Source organism: Camelus ferus, chromosome 4 (genome assembly GCF_009834535.1).
Source record: "Camelus ferus isolate YT-003-E chromosome 4, BCGSAC_Cfer_1.0, whole genome shotgun sequence".
NCBI classification, from domain to species: Eukaryota; Metazoa; Chordata; class Mammalia; order Artiodactyla; family Camelidae; genus Camelus; species Camelus ferus.
The window spans coordinates 71,152,124-71,177,549 of record NC_045699.1 but is presented as its reverse complement, the minus strand read 5'-3'; positions in this window follow the sequence as shown (position 1 = coordinate 71,177,549).

Below are 25,426 nucleotides of genomic sequence, written 5' to 3'. Positions count from 1 at the left end.
CCTGCCTCTAAGTGGGGCTGTGGAATGTGGGCAGCAAAGGCAGCTAAAAGACGGCCTGCGTTCCCTGTGCTCTCTCTCCCTTCGCTGAGGGCCCGTGGGAAGCAGCGCCCAGCGGTGGCAGGGTCAGAAGGTGGGAGGGTTCCCGACCTGAGTCACTGCCTGGAGGGGAGCTGCGAGGGAGTACCCAGCCAGGAGCTTCTGCAGCAGATTTTGTGCAAGAGAAGTAAACTCGTAAACCATTTATTGTGTTAAATCACTGAGATTTGGGGTTTTTTAATAGTGGCTGGTATTATTTACCCCAAACCATATAAACACACGGGAAACAACGCCGCCAGTGGCAAGTGCTCGATGGGTGGTAGACGTGACTGTTTCTCCTGCTACGACATGAGCTTCCATCCAGGTCATCTTTCACTCAGGTTAGAAGAGGACCCGTCACATGTCAGCTGAGGCCGCTCTCTTGTTCCTCCAGAGAAACAGCCTTATAGACAGGCCTTCCTGACCACGTGCTGTAAGAGTGTGGCCGCCCCAGCCTTCCTGCCCCTCCCTCTGTTCTTCAGGGCGCCCCTGCATCGGACATTGGCTGACTATTTATCTTGTCATCCGTCCCCCCTGCAAGAGTGATGGCTCCGTGAGGACAGGGGCTGTGCCTGGGGCACTGCTTGGTCCCCTAGCACACAGTAGGTGCTCAATAAATATTTGCCAGAAGTGGAATGAAATAAGAAAGCTGGACTCAGGTATCTGCTCTGCCCCTAAGTCGGTGACCACGGGCCAGTCTCCCGCTCCCTCTGAATGTGGATACTTCGTCTGTGAATCAGACCAGTGACTGGCCGTCCAGTGCAGGAGTCCTGTGAGTGATCACACCAAATATTTCTTGTGCGCCTACTGTGCGCAGGTGCTAAATGCCAGGGATACAAGGCAAAAGAGAAGGCCAGACAGTGAAGACAGTCTTGTCAGCGACATCATTGCAAACGTAGCGAGGATGCTCCCTGGACATTGTCGCCCACGGGGACCTGTCCCATTTTCCGCCATGGCCTTGAAGACGCCCACTCGTCTCTCTTTGCTTGCTCTGAAGGAAATGCTCAGACGAAGGAAGCCAGAGGCTTGGTGGCAACCCCCTGGGAGGACTTCCCCTCTGCAGACATTGTAAAGCAGTCTCAGCCGTGCATCAAGACCATCTCTTAAGCACAAGAGATTGAAAATGCCCTTTGGAAACCTGAAGTGCTTGGAAGAGAATGTCAGAGGCGCAGGTGCCGCCCGTCCCCCGGCCCCGATCCCATTGGCATTTCTGTGACTGCGCCGCAGCTCCCTGCCTTGATTAGAACCCGGTCCCTTTCTCGCCGTGGCCTTTTGATATTTGACTTTGCACTCGATGCCCCTAAAGCTAATAGGCACTGGCCTTTCCTTTCCAAAGGGTAGTTGGTCAAGTTAATGATCACCGAAAGGCCATAGTTAATTTGCTCTCCTTCCTGTTTCTTTCCATTAGTTTGCAAACCAACAAAATTCAAGAAAACTTCTGAACATAAAAGAGTAGGGATCTAATTAAGAAGCAGGCAGGTAGTTCTAAAACTTTTTTGAGAACTTCGGGGCCATAGTTAAAGGATGGTGATGAGATTGTACCAGCAAGAGACACTGAACACCGTGTGGACAAGTCCTGCCGGGGGCCTGACACACAGAGGCCTGAGTAGCCTGTCCATGGGCGGATGTGTGACTCTGTTTAACTTGTCTTCAGCCTCAGTGAGGGACCACAGGCCAGGCCATCTGCTCAGGGCAAGGGGGGCCCCACTTGGATGGCAGGGGAGGAGCTGAAGGTGACGAGGGACAAGACCAGCCCTCCAGCTGTCTCCTGTCTCAGAGTATAGCACTGGCGATGCGAGGCAAGCGGGGTGAGACCTGTCTAGTGTGCAGTTGTCCACAGGGAAGGTGATTCATGGATGAGTCTTACACTCGGGCCTGGGCATTTCCAGCTAAGTGCCTCCCTGCATGAAGGTTGTGGGTTCTCAGGAGCCCCGGCCTGATGGCTGAGTGCCCCGAGGCTGCCAAGTGCAGATTAGGGATGCTGTCCTGTCGTGAGCCGTGTTTGTGAATGGTGCCGGCCCCGTGGGAGCACATGATCACAGGAATGCAGACACCGTGGTGCTGTCACCCTTCTTGGGATAGAACAGGACCTCGCCTTGCCTTTGGGGAACCAGCCCCTGAATGCTTTCATCAACACATGTGCCTCAATTAGATTGTCTCTCAGCCCGCCCCTCCCCATGCCCACTCCAGAGGAAGGAGGTCCTGACCAATCTAGGTATCAGGCTGACCCCTCCCAACCTGCACACGCACACGCACACACATCAGGGATGGTTCAGGAATGGGCATGTGGTCTAACCCAGCCAAACACACACAACTGTCTCTTGCTAGAGTGTAAGAGAAAAGTGCCACCAGTTTCCATTGAACTTGAACAGAGAGGGTTGAGAAGCTGCTGGAACCAGGAGCTGAGGGGCCCCCCTGCAGGAGCCCAGCTCCCTCCTGTGCAGCTTGGGCCAGGGCAGCAGAGGGGAAGGTCCCTTTTCCTGGCATGTCTGTGGGCAGCGCTCAACACAGTGCCAGCAGGGGAGGGACAGCGTGCGAAGGCCCAGACCCGTTGCGGAGACCAGGCGGCGCAGGTGAGCGCGGAGCTGAGCGGCAGCGCTTCGGTGGCTGGCGCCCGGAGGCCCTGGGCATCTCTGAGGTGTCACAGAGGCTCTTCTGTTCCTTTCTGGTTTGATCTTTGCCCACAGGCCATTTTTTGATTTGAATTTTTTTTTTTTTTTCCTGTCTGGAGGGCTAGGAATGAGAAACAGCTTTATTTTCAAATCCAGCAAGTTATGCCTCCTTTACATTTCCTTTAAAAACTGAGAAGTTTCCTTTTTAGCCCCTAAGAAGCAAAGCAGCTTCTTCAGCAGGGAGCCTGGAAGTCTCCTTCAGAGGATCGTTGAGTCCGTCCAGCAGAATCCTGCCTTCCCCTTGATCACAGGCGACTGCACTGCCGGACTTCCCACCACTGCATGTTGGAGGTCCCCTTCTCCTCCCTCCCCTCTAAGCCTTCGCCAGGGGCTCCTCCAGCCCCCACCTCTAGGTAAGAGGAGTGTCAAGAATGCGTAAGCGTGTTTAGAACCAGGACCCCACCCCTGCTTTTTCCCTACTCTTGCTGTGAGATGAGGAACTGCTCTCTTGGACCATCAGGGCCACTTGTGCAGCACAAGCTCGATGCACCCTAGGGCCCCAGGCAGCCCTCTGCCACCTCCAGGCTTAGATGGACAGGAGAGGAGTGAACTTCTGTTCCAGCCACTGTTACGAGCGTCTTCTGTCCCTCGCAGCCTAACCCAGTCCGAACGCTGCCCCCATTCCTGGCTCTCTTGGCCCTGACCACACTGGAGACGGTCTGTTTGTTCATGGAAATGTTTGATCAGTGTCTGACTGCCTGTTACCCCAGTAGGTTATAAGCACATAGTAGGTATACGTTAGGAACCTAGGATTTGTGGGGGGGGGGGCTTGTTTCATGGTCAGGTGAGGATTAAGATTAACTGCAAATCTTTCTCAAGCCATAGAGCCCAGGGTCCAGACAGAGGACCTTGCAGTGCCTTAAGCTCAGTGGGGGCTAAAATATTGGGGTGCTGAGGGTCAGCTGGAGAGCTGATTACGTGGATGTGGCCAGGGTAAGTCTCTGTTTCCTGTCTGGATAAAGTTTACCGTTTTTACACCGTATAGTATGAATAGCACCATGACTTAATGTCACAGTTTACATGACGAATCCCATGTACTTTTAACATTCTGTCTTGTCACATTCTCCCCCTTCCAGGGGGCTCGAGCTCCCCATCGTCAATCTCCCCTTCCCCTGCACTGCACTCAAGGTCAGTGTCTTGTTTTGACATGAGACGCTGTTTTGATTCGGGCTGAATGTATTCTGACTTCAGGACACCGCAGTCTGCTCTCTGCCTTCCCCAATAGCCACACTTCCATTCTCCCTTCCTAGTAGGGCTCCCAGTTTGAGCCTAGGAGAAAGACTTCATATCCCATCTCCTTTACGGTTAGGAGTGGCCCTTGAGATGTGACTCAGGTTATGTCCAACTGCAGGGAGGTGTTCTTAAGGGGATGGTGAGAGGAGGGAGGTCTTTTCTTCCTCTTCCTCCTTCCTACTGGTGGAGGTGTGGACGTGATGGCTGGCCTCAAGCAGCCAACCTAGACCATGAGGTAGAAGCACATGCTGAGGCTGGCACAGAAGCAGGACAGAAGGAGCCTGTCTCTCTGGCAACTTTGGCATCCATCTCCAGTCTTCTTTTATGTGGGAGAAAACTAGGGTATCTTGTTTAAGGCATCATTGTTCTGGATATTTTTTCACTTACAGCTGAATTTGGTCCTAATTGACACAGTTGGCATCGGATGGAAGCTGGCTTTTTTAAAACAATCCTCAGTATGAGCCTGTTTCCCTCTTTCTCTCTCTCACCTTACCGGGGAGCTAATTGAATTCCAGCTAATTGCCGTTTTTTGCCCCTGATCGTGGTGTTTGTCGCAGCGACTCCCAAGGCCCCACCAGTGCCGAGCGCTCTCCTTCTCCTGGGTCACATTGGCTGCCTTCCCCAAGATCATTAACACCCCGATTCCATCAGCCTCTTTTGAGACCCACACGATTTTGGTTTCTGCTGCTGTTTAACACTGCTAAAGGTTATTGAATCCATCTTCAGTCAAGAAAACCATTTAATTAGCGTGTTTCTGCCTCATGAAGAGCAGGTGGCCGCACACGTGTGTTGTAAGCGGCAGCCGGCCCCAGGGTGCCCCATCTCCTTGCCGGTTTCATTTCTTGGCTGGTGTTGGACAACAGAACAGCTCGGCTCTTCCATTTCCTCCTCCCAGGCCTCCCTGTCCCCTCATGCATTTTTCATCTCGACTCCCGCAACTCCCTCTGCCCGTGAACAGTATCGATCGGCTGATTAAGCCATCAAGTCACAGCAAACAACTTCAATTCTCTAACTCCTGGCCCTCGCTTCCCCTCCTCGCCTTGTACCGCATTCCTCACTTACCTGTTCCAACAGGCAGAGAATTTTTCTGCATCCTGCCCACCGCTAACCTCCATGTGGCCCTGCCCTTGCTTCGGGGCTGTTTTGGATAATCAAGAAGATGAACTTAAAAGAAGCCAGGTCCTCGATTTAGATGCCATTTCCCTTGTCATGTAAATAGAATACGTTGAGGCTTTATTAAAATCAAGCCTCGGCCCCAGTTCCTCACCAAATGGGCACCTCCACAGGGCTTCTTGAGGGTCCTGCCAGCGTGGTGGCAGACCTCCCCAGGGCGGGGTACCCGAGAGTAAGCAGGAGCCCGCAGTACCTTTATGACCTAGTCTCCCGTGCCATCTCTTCCACCCTTTTTCTCTCTGTTAGAAGGGAGTCAGCAAGTCCAGGGAAGGGGAGCCAGGCTCCACCATCGGAGGGCACGCCGCAGACTTTGTGGACACGCTCTGATGACCACACTCAGCCCTCTGGCCACAAATGGACACACAAAACGCACTCACCCCCCTTCCCACACCCCCGCAAAATCTCAACCTATCACAGCATCAGCTCGAAGTCCCAATCTGGTCACCCAGGGTGACCACGGTAGATAGATAATTCCTTAAGGGCAATTCCTGGAGACCGGTTCTTTCCATCTGGAAAACACTCATCACATCCCCAGCTCCCAGCACGGCGCTGGGCTCCTTCGGTACCTACAGTCAGTGAGCAAGTGAATGAATGGCAGTCTGGGACCCTGATGCAAAGAGGCATAACCATGCCTGCTTGTCATCCAAGTGCCAGCTCAGGTGTCACCTCCAAGTCTGTCGCTCAGTCTGTGTTCCTCACTGCTTGGATCAATCTCCAAAGTGGCTTTGCTTGTTGCCTGCTGACTCGCCCTCCGCCACCAGCAGGTGGGCCCCCTGGGAGCAGGGACCTGGGGCCTCTGTTTCACTCTGTGTCCGCTGCTCCTAGAACAGGGCACGGCCACTGGCAATGCTCAGGGATGAACGGCTGGGGGAGTCACTAACGAGCTGCTGGGAAGGACGGCCCGGATGTCGTCCCGGATGCTGGAGGAACTGGAATAGGGACTGCGTATCAGATCGTGCAGCGTCGGCGTCCGTTTTCTCGGGTGTGACAAGGGACTGTATCCTGTTCTGAGGAGGTACATTCAGGCTGAAGTATTGCGGAGACAAGTGTTAGAATGCCTTTAGCTTGCCTTCAGGTGGCTCAGGAAAATATACATACGGATAGAGAGACCATTCATACAGATGCTGCAGAATGTGAACACCTGGCAGATCTAGGTGAGTGACGGGTACGTGAGGTCTCCTTTAAGCTTGTCCAGAAGTTAGACATTTTTCAAAATAGTTGTGGAAAATGGCACTCCGTGAAGTCTGGGGCCCTCTTGGGAGGGGGGCGTTCTTCATCCTCAGAAACTGGCCATCCCGTCGCGGAGGAGATGGGAGAGAGTGAATGGGCACCTGAAGGGGGCCTGGAGGGCGGGGAGGAAGACAGTGCAGAAACTGGGTGGAGGCTGAGACAAGCTGCAGACCACGCACCAGAAGAGCCTCTCCCGCCCCCCTTCCGGAGGAGCGTTCCGTGAGCAGGAGGCTGATGACAGGGACAGGGGCCTGGGGCTGCAGAGGTGGCCGCGAGACTCCCGACCCTCACTCAGGTGCACCAGCCTGCCTCTCCTGCACCCCTTTCTGGGCACCCCTGGGCTGCCCACTCCTCGGCCCTGTCCTCCCCCAGCCACGCCCCCGACTGCAGCCCCGTCACTCTCCTGCAGTGGCTCCCAGGGCCCTGGGGTCCAGCCCAGAGTGTCCTGCCTGGCATCTGGCCCCACCTCCTCCCACCTCCACCTTCACAGACTGTGCTCCAGGCGTTTGGCTGCTCTGAGACCCTTGTCCTCCTGCCCCCGAGCCCTAGTACGAGCTTCCCCTCAACCTGGCCAGGCCTTCCCAGCCTCAGGCTCTGGGTGCAGTCTCCCTTGCTCTCCCCTCCCCCACGTGCCGGGGTGGGAGAGGGGTGTTTGCAGTCTCGGAACACCCCATCCGCCATGTGCAGGACATCACAGCATTGTCCTGTGTCCCCAGGGACTGAAAGGCAGGGACCGAGTGAGTCCCCGTGTGTTCCAGCACCTCTTTACTGACTGAAGGAGGAGCCCTGGGTCCACCTCTCACACCAACCTTAGTGTCCACCCTATAAACCCTCCATTTGTCCCTTTGCCCCTCCAGCAGGTGACTGGTGCCACGTATGGAGGGATTTAGACACAGGGACAAAGAGTTTGTCCTAAGCGTGGCCTGGAGTGATGTGGTCAATGCAGATGGATCGGACCCAAGCAGGGGCTCCCCAGCTCCCTGGAGGGACCCAGGGGGGCCAGCATCTCTGCTTGGACTCAGAGTGAAACGAGGAGCCACCTCTGCCATCAGTGGACGTGGTCTTGGAGGGTTTCTGTGGCTCTGCGCCCCGTGAGTGCTCAGCACAGTGGCCCACTCCCTGTCTGAGCTCCTTTTCCAGAAGAGGCCAAGAGAGGGCAGGAAGAGCACTGTGCACGCTTGGGACTGCCCTTGGTTTCCTGAGAGGAAGCAGACAGAGGAGCCTGGCCATTGATTCGCCCCTCATCTGCTCCTGGGGTTCTCCCTGGCGACGTCTCCTCTCCCAGGCGGTTCCCCCAAACACACACTGATGGCTCACCTGTGACCGACCGCGTCTCCGCCTGGAGCTCGTGCTCCCCCCCCCCCCCCCGCTGCAGCCCTGGCCGTCCCTGCCCTCCAGCGCCCAGAGGAACCGCGGGTGGTTCTCTGACTGTCACCGAGCAAGATCTTGCTCGGCCAGTTTCAAGGGGTTAATGGGAGGGCTGAGTGGAATTTACTTAAAACATCAGCTCCACTTAAATTAGCCCTTCCAGGCGTTTAGCGGCAAAGCCCTTCGATCCCCCATCCATGTCCTTCCTCACCGTTATTAAATACCAAGATATTCTGGTCCAAGTTCCAACTCCCCCAAGCCCTGATTCATGCGGTGGTGCTAGCCGGGGAGTAGGAGACATCAGTCACCTGCCACCCATGAACTTGGATGGGCGGTGACACGGATGAGTGTACCGGCAGGCGGCTGGCATTTGGGCTCAGGAACAACTCCGGCTGCAGACATCGCCAGCGTCCCAAGTTAAACCATCGGAAGCTGCGCATGTGACCAGTGACTGTTACCTCCCATTTAAACCACTTCTTTCTTGGATTTTCTTTTTCTTGCCTCAATTTACACACATTTCTTCCTTTTTTTTTTTTTTAATGTAATTTCCCCTTAACGGCAGCACTGGGGATTGAACCCAGGACCTCATGCACACCAAGCAGGCGCTCTACCACTGAGCTCTAACCCCCACCTCCAATTCACATGCATTTCTAACGCCGGTTCTGGCTCCTGGACTATCAGAGTTTCAGCCACTTTGAGGGCAGGTGCTCCGAGCCCTCCTCCCCCAGGCAGGACTTTTTATCTGCTCTTTGGACATCTTACCTTATTTTGGCCTCTGGTTTTTCATTTCTGCCCAGTTTTGAACTTAACTACTTGTCTTCCAAGCTGCTATTTGAGTTGGGATAAGCATAATAATAATAACGGTATAAAGGGACACGGGGGCAACGCCACACTGGGGGGGTCCTGGAAGTGGGCACTGAGACGGGGCGAGGACGCTTGTTAGCCGTCAGCACCTGCGCAGGGGAGCGGGCGGAAGCAGGACCGGGCAGAGGGCAGGGCTGGACAGCGGCACAGCCCCTATGAGGCCTCGGTCAGCCCAGCGGGGAGCTTGGATGAGCACTGTCTGTCCAAGTGTCCCGCGTTGGACCAAACAACCAGACCCCTACGCCTGCCTGTCTCAGTCACTGGATGCCAAGCATCCCCGAGGACATGGGGAAGGCAGGTCTCTGCAGCGCAGGCCCCCCTGAAGGAGCTGAGAGATGGGGCCCCTCTGGTGACCGCACTGCTGCGGCTGGGCAGCATGTCCTTCCTGAAGTTGCGGTGGGCAGCACTTCTCCGCGTCCGCCACAAGCCCTTCATCGGCGTGATCCAACTTTGCCTTCACAACAGAACCCTGAGGTGCCTTTGCCAATGAGGCAGCAGGCTCAGAGAGGTTAAGTCACTCACCCGAGGTCACACAGCTTGCATGTGACTGCACAGCTTCCTGGCCGCAGAGCCCAAGTTCGTAACCACCACCAGGCTGCCTCTCAGGCTGAACAGTAGGATTTTAGAGATGAAATGGAGAGGACTGGCCCTCTCCTATCCTAAGGAGCAGACACCTAAGACGTGGCCTGTCTGATTGCCTGGCTCCCTCCTGGGAGAGAGGTTGCCGTGTTCTGAGTCTCCCTGTGCGCAGATCAGGCCAGCCGGTGACTCCCCCTTCCCTCCTGGTTCGCATCTTTATTCCGCGGCGAAGCTGGGATGCTTGGTTTTGGTTCCTCCCTGCTGGATGACTCCTAGGGCAGATGGCCTGTGGGTCTTTGTCTTGTCTCTTGGTTCCAGACCTCAGGAAGGAGAGAAGGACAATCATTAAGGCCCTTCTTGGTACCAAGAAGTTGGGTTTGCTGTGACTACTGGGAAACACCGCAGCGAGGCACCACAAGGCCAAAACCACTCGAAGCAGTCCTAAGGCGAGACTCCCAGGGGCCATCAGCCGCCATTCTGGGCAGGCAGCACACTGACAGGCTCTTATCCTGCCCCTGCAGATAACCTGCGGCTTATTATTGAATGTGAGTTGTTATGGCAACAGGAGGTGGCTGTGCCCGGGGAGAAGGGTCTCACGTAAAACTTGGTCCGATGTGACCCTCTGGCCTGGGCCGTGGTGAGCCCAGTTGTTGCCTGGGAGCTCGAATCCACACACACACACCCCTCCCCGCCCAGGGGTCCCAGTGTGGGAGTCCTAGAGGGACCCCGGCCCTTTCTCTCCGCTCCGCTCCCCCCTTTCCCTACCTCCCCCAGTAGCCAGGCTGTTAGGGCATATGCTGGCTCCGCCAGTGGGAGGCCCCGCCCGGCTTTGGCTTCGGGGGAAATAGAGCAAAGTTTCAGGGACAGTTGCGTGTGCGTCTGGTGGCCGCTGCGCAGCCCGCCCGGCTGTGGTTCCAGCTGCCCCGCCAGCCTCGGCTCCTACCACTCTCTGCTCCTCCCACGGATTCTGGGAGCTTCCAGCGTCCCACCAGGTCTACCCTCCCCTGGGTGAGATGCCAAAAGTCAGTTTAGGCCATTGTGGATCAGGAGCGCTGCCATCTGAAAGCAAAGGAGATGCAGCCTTGGCCAGCACTCCTTGCAAGACCCTGGATGCACGTGTCTGGAATTCTCTAAATCAGTGCCTCACGGTGGTGCGTTCCCTGCCGAGAGAGGCAAACCAGAAACGCTGGAGGGCCCTTGACAGGAGGAACACTAGATTTTGTGCAGACTCAACAACGCGTTAGGTAAGTTAGCTGCTGCTATTGTTTTGTTGTGACTGTTGGTCGCAGCGAGGACGGTAACTTGGTATCAGCATAAAGTGAAGCATTCGCTTTCTCAGCCGCGCCCCACGTTTGGTTTCCAGGATGAAAACAGAATGTCCTTCAGGGGGAAAGAAGAGGGTAGATGTGTCCTTGGCAAAATCAGCCTCATGTAAACATCGCGGGGGGACATCGCTCCCAGCGAGTTCAGGGCTGGCTCCATCCAACGCCACCTCCAGGGCATCCAGGCCTTTGAAACGTGGATGTTTGGTTTTTTAAAGAAGAGAAAGTGGGGGAAATAGAAAGTGAAATTCCAGATCTGTTTTGGCCACCAGATAATTAGTTGTCACAAAAGCCAGAATTTTTCAAGACGCTGTTGTGACTGGTTCCCTTCTCGTGTTCAGTATCTACAGCAAAACCAGCCTCCTGTCTCTCGGCTGGCACGGGGAGGGGGAAGGTGGGGGAGGACAGCAATGTGACTTCCGGGGGGCCATGGGTCAAGGGGATGGAGGAAATGAGCCGTACACACAGGGGCCTGACAATGCCCAGGGAGGTTTCATCACCAGAAGCACCATCCACAGGGACTAGAAGCGGGAGGCAGGCACCCCAAAGCTGTACCTGACCTTCCCCTGCAAGCTCAGCTCTGTGCCGGGTCGGGGCAGGACGCCGGGCTCAGCTGACTGCAGCTCAAGGCCTGACTGGCCAGTGGGGGCCACCAGGTACTGAACAGATGGAACCTGGGACTCCTCCCTCCCGTCCCCATCCAATGCCTACAGCCCTACCTGAATTCAGGTCCTTGTTGCCAGGAGCCACCAGCTTCCCCCTTCCCACAGTCTCACCACCCACTAACAGATGAGGGACTTGCCCCAGGTCACAAGCTGAATATTAAGGAGGTGGGGTTTCACCCCAGAGCTGTGTGCTCCAAAGCATTGCCACTTCTAGGACTCAGGAAGCAGGCAGTCCAGTGGGGTCACGAGGACTGCTTCCACTTGTGGGCAGGGAGGAACAGACAAAGGCTACAGGGAATTCAGAAGAGGGTCCTGGGTTTCAAGGAGGGCTTCCCGGAGGTGGTGGCATTTGAAATGAGCCTGGAAGGGTTTTGAGCAAGAGGAGCTGAGGTTGTGAGCATCCGTGGGAAACCTGCAGGCTGGTGCAGGAAACTGGGAAGGGAGCTGCCATGGCTGAGAGCCTGGCACACCCATCACCTCCTACCAGAGGCTGAGTCGCACAGCAGAGGAGCTGCAATTCAAGATGCCCAGCCTTCCCCTGCTCTGCTGCCTTTCCCAGAGGGCGGGAGGGACAGGAAGGAGAGAAGGTAGGGTAACAGGAAAGCCCTGTGTCCAGTGCCCCGCAGAGTAGGAAGTCATCTGAATCGGGGCTCCATGGACCCCAAGGGTCTCTCCCAGCTCCCGGGCCCCATGACAGACAAGTGGCGCTGTCGGCAGACTCTAGTGGGATGGGGAGTGTCTGCAGCCTCCGTCAACAGGGTCCAGGACCCAGAAGGTTCCACACCCCTGGGATGAGAGAGGGGCCCCAAACACTCGAGCATCTCCCGCTAAAAGGAAGACGGCTGTTGAAAGCAGAAAGTTCGCTCTTACACTTTGAGAGCTGAAGGTCAGGAGCTGCGAGTCGTCAGTCACCGCGCACTTTCCCCTGCTCTTCAGAAGCTCGGGGACGGGCGCCGCCCCCACCAGTGGGGCTTCTCAGGCCCGCGGCTTCCCTCCAATTTTCCCTGGAGCCTGGGCCGGTGATGGAGTGACGGGTGATGGTCAGCCCTTCCGACCCCGACACAGCCTCCTTCTCAAAAAGTTTCCAGCTAAAAATACCTTTGCTATTAAGGCCTGCCTCTCCCTCCAGAGCCGGAGCTCCTCTCCCAGGCTTCTTCTGACAAGGCTGCCAGCTGCAGAGAAGGTTTGTATCGATTCCGCTTTGTGCAAGAGGAGGTGGGGAGGGGACATTTCATCTGCCCCCAGGCCGCTGGGCCTGCAGTGGGGAGGACTGGTCTGGCAGGACTGGAAACCTTCAGGTGATCGGAGGCCACAAAGCGAACAGTGAGGAGGTGGCGGCCAGAACGAGCCCAGGGAAAGAGGAGGCTGCCCAGCCTGGGGGCTTGGCGGGAAGGGTGGTCCCGGGCACCCAGGGACCAGCCGGAGGACCCCCAGCTCACCACCCCCAGAGGGGTGAGAGCGCTTGATGTCAAAAAAGTACAAGGGACAAGACGGGCTGAGGCTGTCACACAAGAACTGAAGTATTAAGACGAGGGGTTCAGGCGGTTTCTCCTTCAGCTTCGAGTGGCCTCATCCTCATCTTCCGCTGACTTCAGCCCCCTGCAGTGCATTGAATTTCTGGTCCCAGTTCCTCCCCACGCTACATCAGAGCCACGTGTCCTCACCTTTGCCCTGGCCTCCTGGTGGGCGAGTGGACGCCCCCCACCCCGTGACCTTGGGCATGGCCACAGGACTGGCTTAAACCTGGGGAGGTCCGCGAACTCACCGCGCGCACAGGCTTGAACCGTGCTTGCACGACACGGCTTGCCTCTTGTGTCCAGGCAATGCACCTGGCGAAGGGGCTGCCCCCAGAACGAACACAGTGGAGCAGGCCCGGGTCTCCCGAGCAGCCAGCCCGCCCGGAGTCACCTCCCGCCTGTGCCACTCACCGCCTGTCCGTTAAACTGGGCGGGCTGCTTGACGTCCCGTGCCTCACCTGTAATGTGGGCCTACTGATAGCATCTCCCGGATTAGTGAAGGGAGCACCAGCTCCTACACAAACCCCCAAATATCAGGGACGTAACATAATAGAAAGTGATTTCGCATTCATAGCTCTACTCATCTACGACTTTAAAAAAAAAAACAACTGAAAATTGTGGCTTAAAACAGCAACCATTTTATTAAATCTCATGATTTTGTGGGCCAGGGATTCAGGCAAAGCCCGGCTGGGTGTCTTATGTTGCACGTGGCTTTGACTGAGATCACACTTGGTCATCAGCTGGTGGCTGAGCTTGTCTGGAGGGTTCACGATGGCTTCCCCTGCCAGTCTGGTGCCTTGGCATAGACGGCTGGAAGGCTGGCCTCCTGGGCCTGTCCCCCTCTGTGTGGTCTCTTCAGCAGGGTAGACCCTCCTCCCAGGTCAGCTCGGCCCCGAGAGCGTGTGCTCCAGAACACAGGAAGCGGGCTGAGAGCAGAACTGGGCACAGCGTCGTTTCATCTGTGTTCTACTGGCTGGAGCAACCACAGGCCCACTCATTTCAGGAGAGGGAATATAGACCCCCTCCTTGCAAGGGGAAGAGTTCACAAAATTTGTGATCACGTTTGATCTACTATAGTCGTGGAAAGTGCAGTCAGCAGCCAAGGGAGCTCTGCCCCAGACAGTGACTCAGGGACCCAGGCCAGGGGGGGGGTCTCTGCTCCACTCAGTAACTCAGAGGCCCAGGCTAAAAGGCACTCTGCCATTTTCTACATGTATCTTCCAAGGTTGCCCTGGTGTCCACATCCAGCTAGCAGATGCTGGGGAGGAGAGGGCAGGGCGCTCACACAGGAGGATTTCATGAGCCAGCCCTGGAAGGAGCGTGTGTCACTTCTACTTGCATTCTGTGGCCTGAACTCAGCACGTGGTTCCACCAGACTGCGAGGAAGGCTAGGAAATGCGGTCCAGCCATGTGTCTGAGAGGAAAGGGAGGCAGGCTTGGCCAGCCCACTGGTCTCCCTCTCCAGGTTGTATGAGAATTGAATGGCTCAGTGCGTGGAAAGCGTCCCTGGCACACCGTCAGCAGCCCCGCACGGTCCTCCTCCGCGCCTCTAAATGCCTCGGAACATGCGCAGGAGTTGCTTCACTGGTCTGCCTCGCTCTGTGGTTTGCTTGGACGTGGTGGTGTCTGCCTGCCCCCCAGCATCCTCGGAGGGGGACGTCTCCCTGCGCACAGGCAGCCTTCGGTGTCCATGCCGTCTGTGTGTCTCATGACTCCCCCTGGCCACAGCTGAGGGGACAGAGTAGCCAGGCCCTTGCTGGCCACGGGCCCACAAACGGATGTGGTGTAAGAAGCTTAGCCTGGACGGGCTGGACCAACCAGAAGATGAGCTGAGAAGATGTAGGGAGAGGGAGTCCTGAGGCGGAGCGTGGGCCTGGGGAGGGCCAGGAAAAAGCTGGAGCGGTGAGGAATCAGAAACGGTGAGAGTTCGGGGTGTCTGAGCACAAGCCACCCGTTCTCCTCGCTTGGCCCTGCAGTGAACCTTTCAAGGAAGGAAGGAAGGAGGGGTGAAAGCAGAAACCAAGAGCTACAGAGAAAGGCCCTGGAGAAGAAGGTAAGGCAGCAGGGTGGTAGCAGGAGTCGTACTGAGGTGCAGAATGAGAAGCCGAGACCAAGAGACACTTGAGACGTGCTCAGGGCATCTCAGAAAGGTGAAGGCCTGGCTCCCGTCCCTGAGAAGCCATCCGCCACCCACCGGGCGTGAGCGTCACCGGATCCCTTGGGCCTCACGAACCAATGCTCAGGATATGGTGTGGCTGGAAGGGATCTTTGTTCCTGGTCAGGGATCAGCAGGCTTCTGTAAAGAGCCTGATTGTGAATGTTCACAGCTTTGCACATCCCCATCAAAGCTGCTTGACTGCCGTCCTTGTGCAAAAGCAACCGTAGACATTGTAGACACGGGACGTGCAGACAGTGCAGACACGGGACATGGCTGTGTGCCAGTGAAGCCATCCGGACAGTGACATTTTCACTTCATAACATTTTCATACGTCCAGAAAGATCATTTTCCTTGTAATTGTTTTTTTTTTTTAAATCACTGTATTTAAAAATGTCAAACAATTTTAGCTCATGGGCTGTATAAAAACAGGGGTTGAGCTGGATGCAACCCACAGGCCAGTTTGCTGACCATGCTCTGAGTTCATTAGGGCCAAGGGTGCCATTTTCTTTGGTCACCAACCCCTGAAATGCTTTCCCGGGTCTGCGGAGGCGTCCCCTTTAGGAGGAAAGGCCCACCTTCTACAGTCAAAGCTGAGCTTGGAAGATGTGCCCCTGACTCAGCCCAGCAGCCACATCTGGCCTGACCTCCACCGGAGGTGAGTGGTGAGAGGCAGGGACCTTGGGGGATCAATCCTGGTGCTGGGTGACAACAGCCCCAGTGGGTGTGACGGTGCCCCAGGGGGCAGCGGTGGTGAGGGCACCCGCGACATCGCTCGCCCAGCAGCAGTGCGGGGTCTCCACTGACCCGGTCCTGCTGGCTTTGGTTCCTTCCTTCCCAGCTTCACAGGCTCCCAGCTGGGTCCTCGGCCTCCTCCAGAAAGCCTGAGAGCCCCCGTACCCTTCTAATGAGTTCCTGTTCTGCTTAAATCAGCTAGAAACTATTTCTGTTGCTTACAAATAAGAACCCTGTCAGTTGGAGTTTCTCTTCATGATTTTCTCTAGTGAAATCCCAGGGCAATAAAATGTGCTATAAAGTTCTTTTTTTAATAAGTTTTTTTTTAAAGTTATTACGTAAATAATACATGTGCATTGTTTTAAAAGGCAAGAAATTAAAAATATCACAAAGAAGGAGTAAAAATTCCTCATAATCACAACACTCAGAAAGAAGCACAGTTACTACTTTGATGCCAATCCTCCCAGATACAGGTACAGATTTTTTTCCCTTAACAAATACCAGGTTTTACCACCACGTACCATCTTGTAAATGGTTCTTTCACTCGCCAGCATCTTGTGAGCATCTTTAAACATTAACAAGCGTACATTTCTGTCTTTTCAAATAACTACCTGCTGTTCCATCATATGCATGCGCCCCCATTCACTCCACCAGTCCCCCATCAGTGGCTGTGTAGGTAGTTTTCAGTTTTCCGTCACTAGAGACAATGCTTGGATAAGATAATGTTAGGGGCTGAATTGTGTCCCCCCCACCCAATTCACATGCTGAAGTCCTAACCCACAGCACCTCAGAATGTGGCTAGTTGGAGACAGGGACTTTAAAGAGGTACTTAAGGTAAAATGAAGCCATGTGAATGGGCCCTAATCCAATGAGTGATGTCCTTATAAGGAGGAGGGTGGGACACAGCGCAGACGGATGGAGGACCATGTGAGGACACAGCAAGAAAGTGGCTGTCTGCGGGGAGGGGAGAGCTCAGAGGTGGAGTGCGTGCTCAACATGGGTTCAGTCCCCAGTGCCTCCATTAAAGTGAATAAATGTAAATAAATGATCTAATTACCTCCCCCCCAAAAAATTAAAATCAAATAAATTTTTAAAAAAGAAAGCAAGAAAGTGGCTGTCTGCAAGCCAAGGAGATAAACCTCAGACGTTACCAGCCCTGCTGACACCTTGATCTCGGACCTCTGGCCTCCAGAGCTGGGAGAAAATAAATTGCCATTATTAAAGCCCCCAGTCTGTGGTGCTTTGTTATGGCAGTCCTAGAAAACGAAGATAGCATCCTTTTAGCTAAACTTTTGAGAATGTTTTAATTTGTCCTTAGGTTGGAATCACAAAAACTAGACCAAAGGGTGTACACTTTTTAAAGACATTTTATTTTGAAATAATGACAGACTCACAGGAAGTTGCCAAAATAGTAGAGAGAGTCCTGTGTGCTTTTCCCCCGAGACTCCCCCAGTGGTGACATCTTACACAGCTATAGTATAGTACCCAAACCAGGAAATGGGCATTGGTACAGTGCTGTTAGATGGACCACAGGCTTTATTCAGTATAGTGGTAGGTCTTGTATATCTTTCTATAGATTGATTCCTCAGCGTTTTGTTTTTTATGCTGTTGTAAATGTTGTGTTCTGTTTCATTTCTTTTCTGTTTGTTTCTGGAATAAGAACACTGCATATACTGACGTTGTTTCCAGAACCTTGCTAAGTTTACTCATTAATTCTGGTAGCCTGTTGTAGATTCTGTTGGAATTTCAATGTGTATGATGATATCCATCTATAAGTAGTGACAGGTTTGGGTTTTTTTTCCTTTAATCCTTATAATTTTTTTTTCTTGTTTTATTGCATTGGTTAGGAATGCCGGTACAATGTAGTATAAAAGTGATGGTAGGGGGAACCTTGTTTCACTTCCAGTCTCAGGGAAGGGGAAGTTACTGTAATCTACGATTAAGTATGATGTTTGCTGTAGATTTTTAATATGTATCATTTATCAAGTTCAGGATGTCTCCTTTTATTTCTAGTTTCCTAAGAGCTTTCTTTTCATGGACCATGGTATCAAATTCCATCAAATAATTTTTTTGCATCAATGAAGATGATAATATGATTTTTTCCTTTATTATATTATGATTGATTTTTTAATGTTAAGCCAACCTTGCATTCCTGAAGTAAATTCCACTTGGTGTGGTATTGTTTTATTTGATTTGGTAAAATTTTGTTAAGTATTTTTGCATCTATTTTCATGACGATACTTGATCCATAATGTTCCCTCATCATAATATCCTTGTTGGGATTTAGTATTAAGGTTATGCTAGCCTCATAAAATAACTTGAGAAGTGTCCCATCCTTTTGTACTCTCTGGGAGATATTGTGTAAAATTGGGGTTATTTCTTCCTTGAATGTCTAGTAGAATTCACCAGTAAAACCGTATGGGAGTTTCTTTGTTGGATAGTTTTAATTATGGACTTAACTTCTGTAATAGATAAGAATTCTTTCCTGTGACAGTTTTGATAAGTTGTGTTCTAAAAATACTCGGTCTATTTCATTTAATTTTCAAATCTATCTGCATAAAACAATTCCTGAGATCGTCTCCAATTCAGTTTAAAATCAGCCCTCCATATGATCACAGTAGGTTTCTGTGATTATCAATATTACTCCATAACACCACTATCACAGTACTCGACAAATTATATCTGTGTGTTCTCTGTATGTCTGTCTTTGTCGACCCCCCTCCCCACCAATTAGCTGTGAACCCCGCCCCCCCTCCTGGAGCAGGGATCAGATGGAACTCACAGTCTAGACAGGATACATCATAGGCACTGCTGAACTGGGGCAAAGGGAATAATTGCACTTCAGCCCCCGACTGGCTGATGAAGCCATTGACCGCTATTGAATGAACCTCAGACCTCTTTGAAATGAAGCTTTCAAATGTTGTTTGCACTGAAACATCTAAGGGCTCCCCAGGTCCACCCAGCCAGAGAAAGTCATTGATAGATTAGTCTGAATGAAGATTAATCAATAATTTATGCTGATGTTTTTCCCCCTTGCAGCAGGGAGACCTGTTTTGATATGATTTGACAGGGTCAGGCACACCTTGGTTTAATTAAACCTGATACAGAAAATTAAAAGAAAAAAAATGCCACCAATGCACCGGCAATTGGTTACCCAAGACGGACTCAATCTACAATCGATGAAGAGGGGTGGAAGAGCAGATGGGGTGTGGACCGAAAGTCCGGATTCAGCAGATGCTCCTTGTGGCCGCCCTGATGGAGGATGGCAAATGTAAATACGCTTATTGGCATCTTCTCATAATGTGGCCTTTAGGAGGCAAGCCGTTTGCGCACGATGATGGATGGTTCTGCTGGCGGGAGTGAACGCCATGTCTAGAAACCAACATTGCTTAGTCCTCCTTTGGAGGAGCCAGAGTGCTGAAACCAGCATCCTTGGAGCAGTCATCAAAAGGAGCAGGTAGAAATTAATGACCATTGTCTTCCCCACAAAAGGGAGACCATCCTGAAACCTGGTGGAGAATCATCATCAGGGCAAGCGTCTTGGTAGGAATTTCTAAGTTTTCTAGTCTCCAAGCTCTCAGCAGGCTCTCCTCTCCTTTTGTTATGTTCTGTTAGATTCCAGTGGAATCCTTCAGAGCTTCTGATGAAACCTGTCAGTTTTCCACTCATATCCTTCCAGTCCTCTGGATGTGGGTGTGGATCTTTGAGTAAGTAGACCTAAGGCAAACTCGAAATTTGTTGCTCCATCAGGCTGATCACCTGACGCCCTCTTCCCAGAGGAGAACTTCTCATTCAGGGGTCCTTAGTCCCACCCAACATTGGCTAGACATGGCCAGACATGTCTCAGAGCCAGAAGTGGATAAGCCCCAGGTAGCAAATGGGTAGCACACAGACCTTCCTCCTCACTGCCGTGTCCATGGCAGACATTACTAATCCATCCCTGCATGTTCTCCTGATGGAGAGGAAGTGGATAGCCTGAAGCCCAGCCCTTCCTGCCCATACAAACTAGAGGAAGTTCCAGGCAGACAGGAAAGGGCAGGAAGTGGAGGAAGGCACAGGAGAGGTAGGAGGTGAGCACAGGTGTCCCGGGGCCCCTCTCCAGACTTTGGCCCAGAGGGATGCTGCATTGGCTGGTCGAGAGGAAAACTGGGAGCAGGGAGGTTTCTGTCCAAGCTCACCTGTGAGACTCCAGAAAAAGATCACTTCCCAGGCTGGCCCCAGCCAACCGGAAACCCTGGCCACTGGCAGCACCCCTGTGGCCTGGACGGGCTGCAGAGGTTGCCACATGCATGGGAGCAGCGGAGGGCCTGTGGGACCTGCTCACAGGGAGGTGAGGACACTGCAGCAGAAGATGTGGTGGTTGTTAGAGGTCAGGGGTCACATGGAGGAGCTGGGGTCACAGAGGGGCTGGGGAAGGGGCACCCCAGAGCCCAGGCAAGAGGGACCCGCCAGGTCATTACCTGCCACTGCACCAGTAAAGTGCTCAGTCCCAAGGTTCCTGGGCCTTCCTTGTGCTGCGTGTCTCCCGCTGGAGTGGGTTGAATGGTGGCCCCCGGAAGATGGGCCCGCTCGGAACCTCAGATTATCCTTATTTGAATAAGGGTTAAGAATCCTTGCAGATGTAATGAAGGTAAGGATCTGGAGATCGTCTTGAATTAGGGTGGCCCTGAGTCTAATGACGAGTGTCCTGACAAAGGAGAGGCGCAGAGGAGGACGCACCATGAGAAGCTGGAGGCAGAGGCTGGAGAAGCGCATCTACAGACCAAGGCAGGCCAGGGAGCGGGAGCGGGAGCCTCCAGACCCTGGGAGAGGGGCGTGTGGCACACTCCCCCGCCGGCCTCCAGAAGGGACCAGCCCTGCTGGCACTTCTGGATGCTGGCCTCCCAAAGTGTGAGGGGATACATTTCTGTTGTCTTAAGCTCCACAGTCTGTGGTCATTTGTTACGGCTGCTCCAGGACACTGCCCTCCAGTCCCTCTCCCGCACCCTCCAGCTTCTCCTGAGGACAGTGGTGCCTTGTGGCCCCCCCCCCACCTCCGCTCCCTTAGGCTCTGCCCTGCCCTCCCTCATCCAGCTGTTGGGCCCTGGACCACACAACAGAACCTCCTGTTCAGGAGCCCGACGGCCTGGCACTTGGATGGGAGCCTGGGCAGGGAGGGGCTGTCTCGCCAGCTCCTTGGGAAGCTTGTGAGATTGTAGCGGAAACCGTCCCCACCCAAGGTGACCTTCTCATGACAAACCTGGCGCTGGCATCAATTATTCATGAGGAGCATCTTGGAACGTGCTCAAAACATACAGGCCAGGGCTTTTTGTTGTTACCCCCTCCCCTGCCTTTAAAGACATTTGTCAAATCTGTGCCTGGCAGAGAAACAGAGAGATGGGGCATTGGGGAGGGGCGGGGAGCAGAGCGCCCACGGGCTGGGCCAGCGCAGGGCTCTCAGTGGAGGCCCGACCACGGGCCTTGAAAGCCGCGTCTCCACTTCTCTACGCAGAGAGAGCTGTCGGCCAGCCGCTGGGGCCTTTGATTCCTCCCTGACAGGGTGCTGACGGATTGATCTGGTGCCAGTACATAATTCATGAGCCCCTGAGCAGCAGTGAATTCTGAGCAGGCCTCTTCCCAGTGCCGCCGAAGTTGGGCTGGAGTGAGGGGCTTGGGAAGTGGGTGTGGGTGTGGGAGACGAGGGCCTGCCCCAGTCTGTTCCTCCACTGGTCCCCCACTGCTGCAGCCCCCGCTTTTCTTCTGGGGGTGAAGTGCTGAAAGGAGGCTCCGGGGCTGGAGGAGAGTGGTCCTCGGCAAAGTGGCGACCGCGTGTCCCTGGCCTGCTATCTCCGAGACCAGGGCCACGGGACATGGCCCACCCGCTCCATCCCAGCCTGAACTGGCCCTTCCGGAGGGTCTACAGCGTTGGGGCTGCAGCCCCTCAGGGACCCCTCTTTCCTACAGACCAACTGGCTGGGTGACTGTCTGGTCAGGCCACTCAAGATGGCTGCCCTCTTGCTCTCTGCATCCCCTGCCCCACCGGCATCCGCGTCACCCACACCTACTCACAAGACTGACCTTCCTACGTGCTTGCCCCAAGTCTCTGCTAATGACTCTTCTCATCAAAGGGGCAGTGAGATGTGTGCCCCTCTGCAGGTTTCCCTGGTAACTGAGGAACTAACCTGACGCCAGTGACTGCTAACCTCCCCCTGCCCCCTCAGGGAGCGGAGACTGTCCCCGTGTCCCGTGTTCTGCCCACTGTTCGCCGCGCACAGTAGGGAGTCGCTCCAGGTCCTTGCTTCAGACGTGTAAGCTCCCCCATCCATCAAACCATTGATGTCTCTCACTGGCTCTGGGCTCTTCCGTCTTGAAGCTGGGCGAGCACAGGCCTCGTAGGCCTGCGGGGTGCAACCCAGCAGTGACCTTGGGCAGGTTGCTGGGCCTGCGTGAGCCCCGCCCTCTCCCTGCAGACGCAAGGCGACCGCGGAGTGGGAGACAGGCGCTTTCCCTCCGCGAGTGAGTGCCTGGGCCTTGGCTGTTAGCGGTTCTCCGACACGTCCCGCCTGCCCCATCTTGTCTTTTCCACTCGGCTCCCTGGAGGTGATGGCCCCACTTCCTGGGGTCTGGCCACAGGCAGGCTTTAAGGACCTGTTTCACATAGAGATCAGAATCCAAACTAACCAGGAATAGAGCCACCAGCAGGTGGAGAAGGCCTTTTCAAAAGCGGTTTCACGGAACTTGGGAGTATGGGTTCCCAAGCCCAGTGGACCATCAGAACCACCCAGGATGTTAACATTACGGCACCTGGGTCCCCCAGGGATCCTGATTCTGGGGTCTGGGTGGCCAGGAATCCACGCCATCCTTCCAGTCATGATCCAGGTGGCCTCTGCCCGGCCAGCAACAGGTTCCTCAGAAGAGGCCCAGGTTCGCTGCACACAGTATTTTCCATTTGGAGTGTGGCTTGAGGTGTTTTTGTGAAACAATTAGATTGTCCTTGTTTTTCCAATATTTCTGTTTGGTTGAAGACATTGATTTTTTTTCCCTCATAATATTTATCATTAATAGATTTTTTTTCAAGTTGCAAAAGTAATACTCATATAAATGTTTATTTTACTTTTCTCCTTGCTTTTCTGTATTTGAAATTTTTAACCTTAAAAAAGCAGTCTATATCCCATCCCAAAAAACGTGGGAAATAGAAAAGCAGAAAGAGAACTGTCTCCCACAGCCCCTTCAGTGGAGGTGATGGCATGGGTGGGGGGGTTGGTCTGCGCCTTCCCAGGACCGTGGGGATATGAGCCCAGAGACATCCTATTTCATTGCACTTTTTTCATTGTGGTAAAATATATATAACACAAAGTTTACCATTCTAACCATTTTTAAGGTACAGTTGAATCGCATTAATACATTCACATTGTTGTGTAGCCATCACTACCGTCCACTTCCAGCACTTTTCCATTATCCCAAACTGGAACTCCCTCCCCATGAAACACTGACTCCCCCTCCGCTCCGCCTCCGCTCCGCCAGCCCCTGACAACCATCCTTCTGCTTTCCGTCTCTGTGGGTTTGATTTCTCTAGGGACCTCATCCATGTGCCATCAGATTGTATTTGTCTTCTTGTGTCTGGCCTGTTTCACACAGCCTAATATCCCCCAGGTTCATCCACGTTTTAGCATGAGTCAGAATTTCCTTACTTTTTAATGCTGAGAGAGACACCCTATTTATGAAATAGAATTAAACAGTGTGGTACAGACTGCTCTGTCCCCACTTCTCTCTCGCATGATGTTAGACTGAGAACTTTCTCCTATCAGACGCTGAAACGTCGCTTCCTTCCTTCCACTTCTTCCCCCACCAGTCACATCCTCCTGGAAGCAGCCCTGGCTTGGGAGCGGGAAGCTCAGGTCCTCTGTGTCAGGGGGTCCCCAGGACCACCCCCAGGACTAGTGATTCACTGAAAGGCTGACAGGACTCGGCATACAGTTGTACCACAGCTGTGACCTGTTAGAGCAAAAGGGCACTGAGGGAAATCAGCAAAGGGAAAGGTGGATGGGACAAAATCCAGAGGAAGGCAGGTGCGAGCTTCCAAGAGTCCTCTCCCGGGGCATCAGGCAGGACCCGTGTAGTGTTGTCCACCAGGGTAGCTCCTTGGAGGCTCAGCGCCCAGGGTTTTCACAGCAGCTGGTCACATAACCACCTTCTGCCCAGCACGTGCCGAAAATCCAGACTCCCCAAAGGAAAGCAGGTGTTCAGCATAAACCATGTGGTTTACATCAACCGTTTAAGCACAGCAAGCCATTCTTATAACCTAGGGAATGGTGGGGACTCTCCCCAAAACCAGGTTCCCAGGTGCCAGTCCAAGGCCAGTCTTGTAGATGGGTCTTTCAAAGGGGTAGCTTCTCAGGCCTGCTGTGTTAACTCTTTTCTGCACACACAGCAAAGTCTAGGGGGTTTAATGTCTTAAGATCTAAAACAAGAATGAAGACAGTTTGGCCATGATGGGCCCCTCTCAGCTGGGGCAGAACAGCTGTATCTTTAGGGCAGGTGGGTCTAGGATTGGTCATTATTCTATTCTTGTGAATTAGCTATAAGTTTGAAAGTAGGAAGAAGGCTAATGAAGCCATGCAAGACCTCTATGCTGAAAACTGCAAAATGTTATTGAGAGAAATTAATGAGGTTCTAAACAAATAGAGGAATATACCATGTTCATGGATTGGAAAACTACACTACTGTGAATATGTTATTTCCCCCGATTAATATCTAAACTCAGTGGAATCCCAACCAAAGTCCCCATGGGTTTCTTTTTGGTGGAAATTGGGAAGCTGATGTAAAATTTTATATGGAAAAGCAAAGGGTGAAGAACAGACAAGAAGATCTTGAAAACAAAGAGCAAGATATCAGACCTATTCTAAAGCCATAGTAATAAGGACAGCATGGGATTGGCACAAGGATGGACATTCTGACCCATGGAACAGAGCGAGATTCCAAAAACAGAAGCACCTGCCCCCTGCCCAACACAGTCAACAGGGGCAACCCTGCAGTACCATGGGGACGGGAAGGTCTTCTCAAAAACGTACCTCACAAATTACAAAAAACACATCCCAGATGGATTCCGGATCTACACGTGAAAGGCAAAGCAAGAAAACATTAAGAGGACACATCTTTGTGACCTCAGAACAAGCAAAGTATCTTGAACAGGGCACAAAAAGCACTAACCAGGTACAAAAAAATTAATAGATTGTACTATTGTAAGGATGTCTGTTCAGCAGAAGAGCCTGCTAAGAGAAGGAAAAGGTATCCACAGAGTAGAAGTTATTTGCAATGAAAAGACTTGTATTTAAAACACTCCTATAAACCAGTAAGAAAAAGACAGACATCCCAGGAGAAAAATGGGCCAGAATGATGGCCCAGGAAAATGGTCAATAACCATGTAACGAGAGGGTCCACTTCCCTGGCCATCAGGGACATGCAGAGGCCAGCCACAGCGCGACACTGCTGCCCACCCACCGGAGTGGCTGAAAGGAAATGACGGAGAATACCAAGAGTTGGCACGGCTGTGGGGCAGCCACAGTCCTCACGCACTGCTGGTGGGAGGTGGATTGGAACAGCACTTTGGAAAACTGTGTGGCAAACAATATCTAATGAAGCTGAACGTACGCACGCCTGGTGACCCAGCAGCGCTGCTCCAGCCAGAAGTGCACAAGCGTGTTCAGGAAATGACGTGCGTCAGAACATTCACAGCAGCACTGTTTCTCATTACCCAGAAGCCCAGCGAGAGGAAAATGGGTAAAGCATCACCTTCCCACCGAGAGGAACACGCCAGCAATGAGAGAGAGCCATCTACCACGACTGGCAACAACACGGA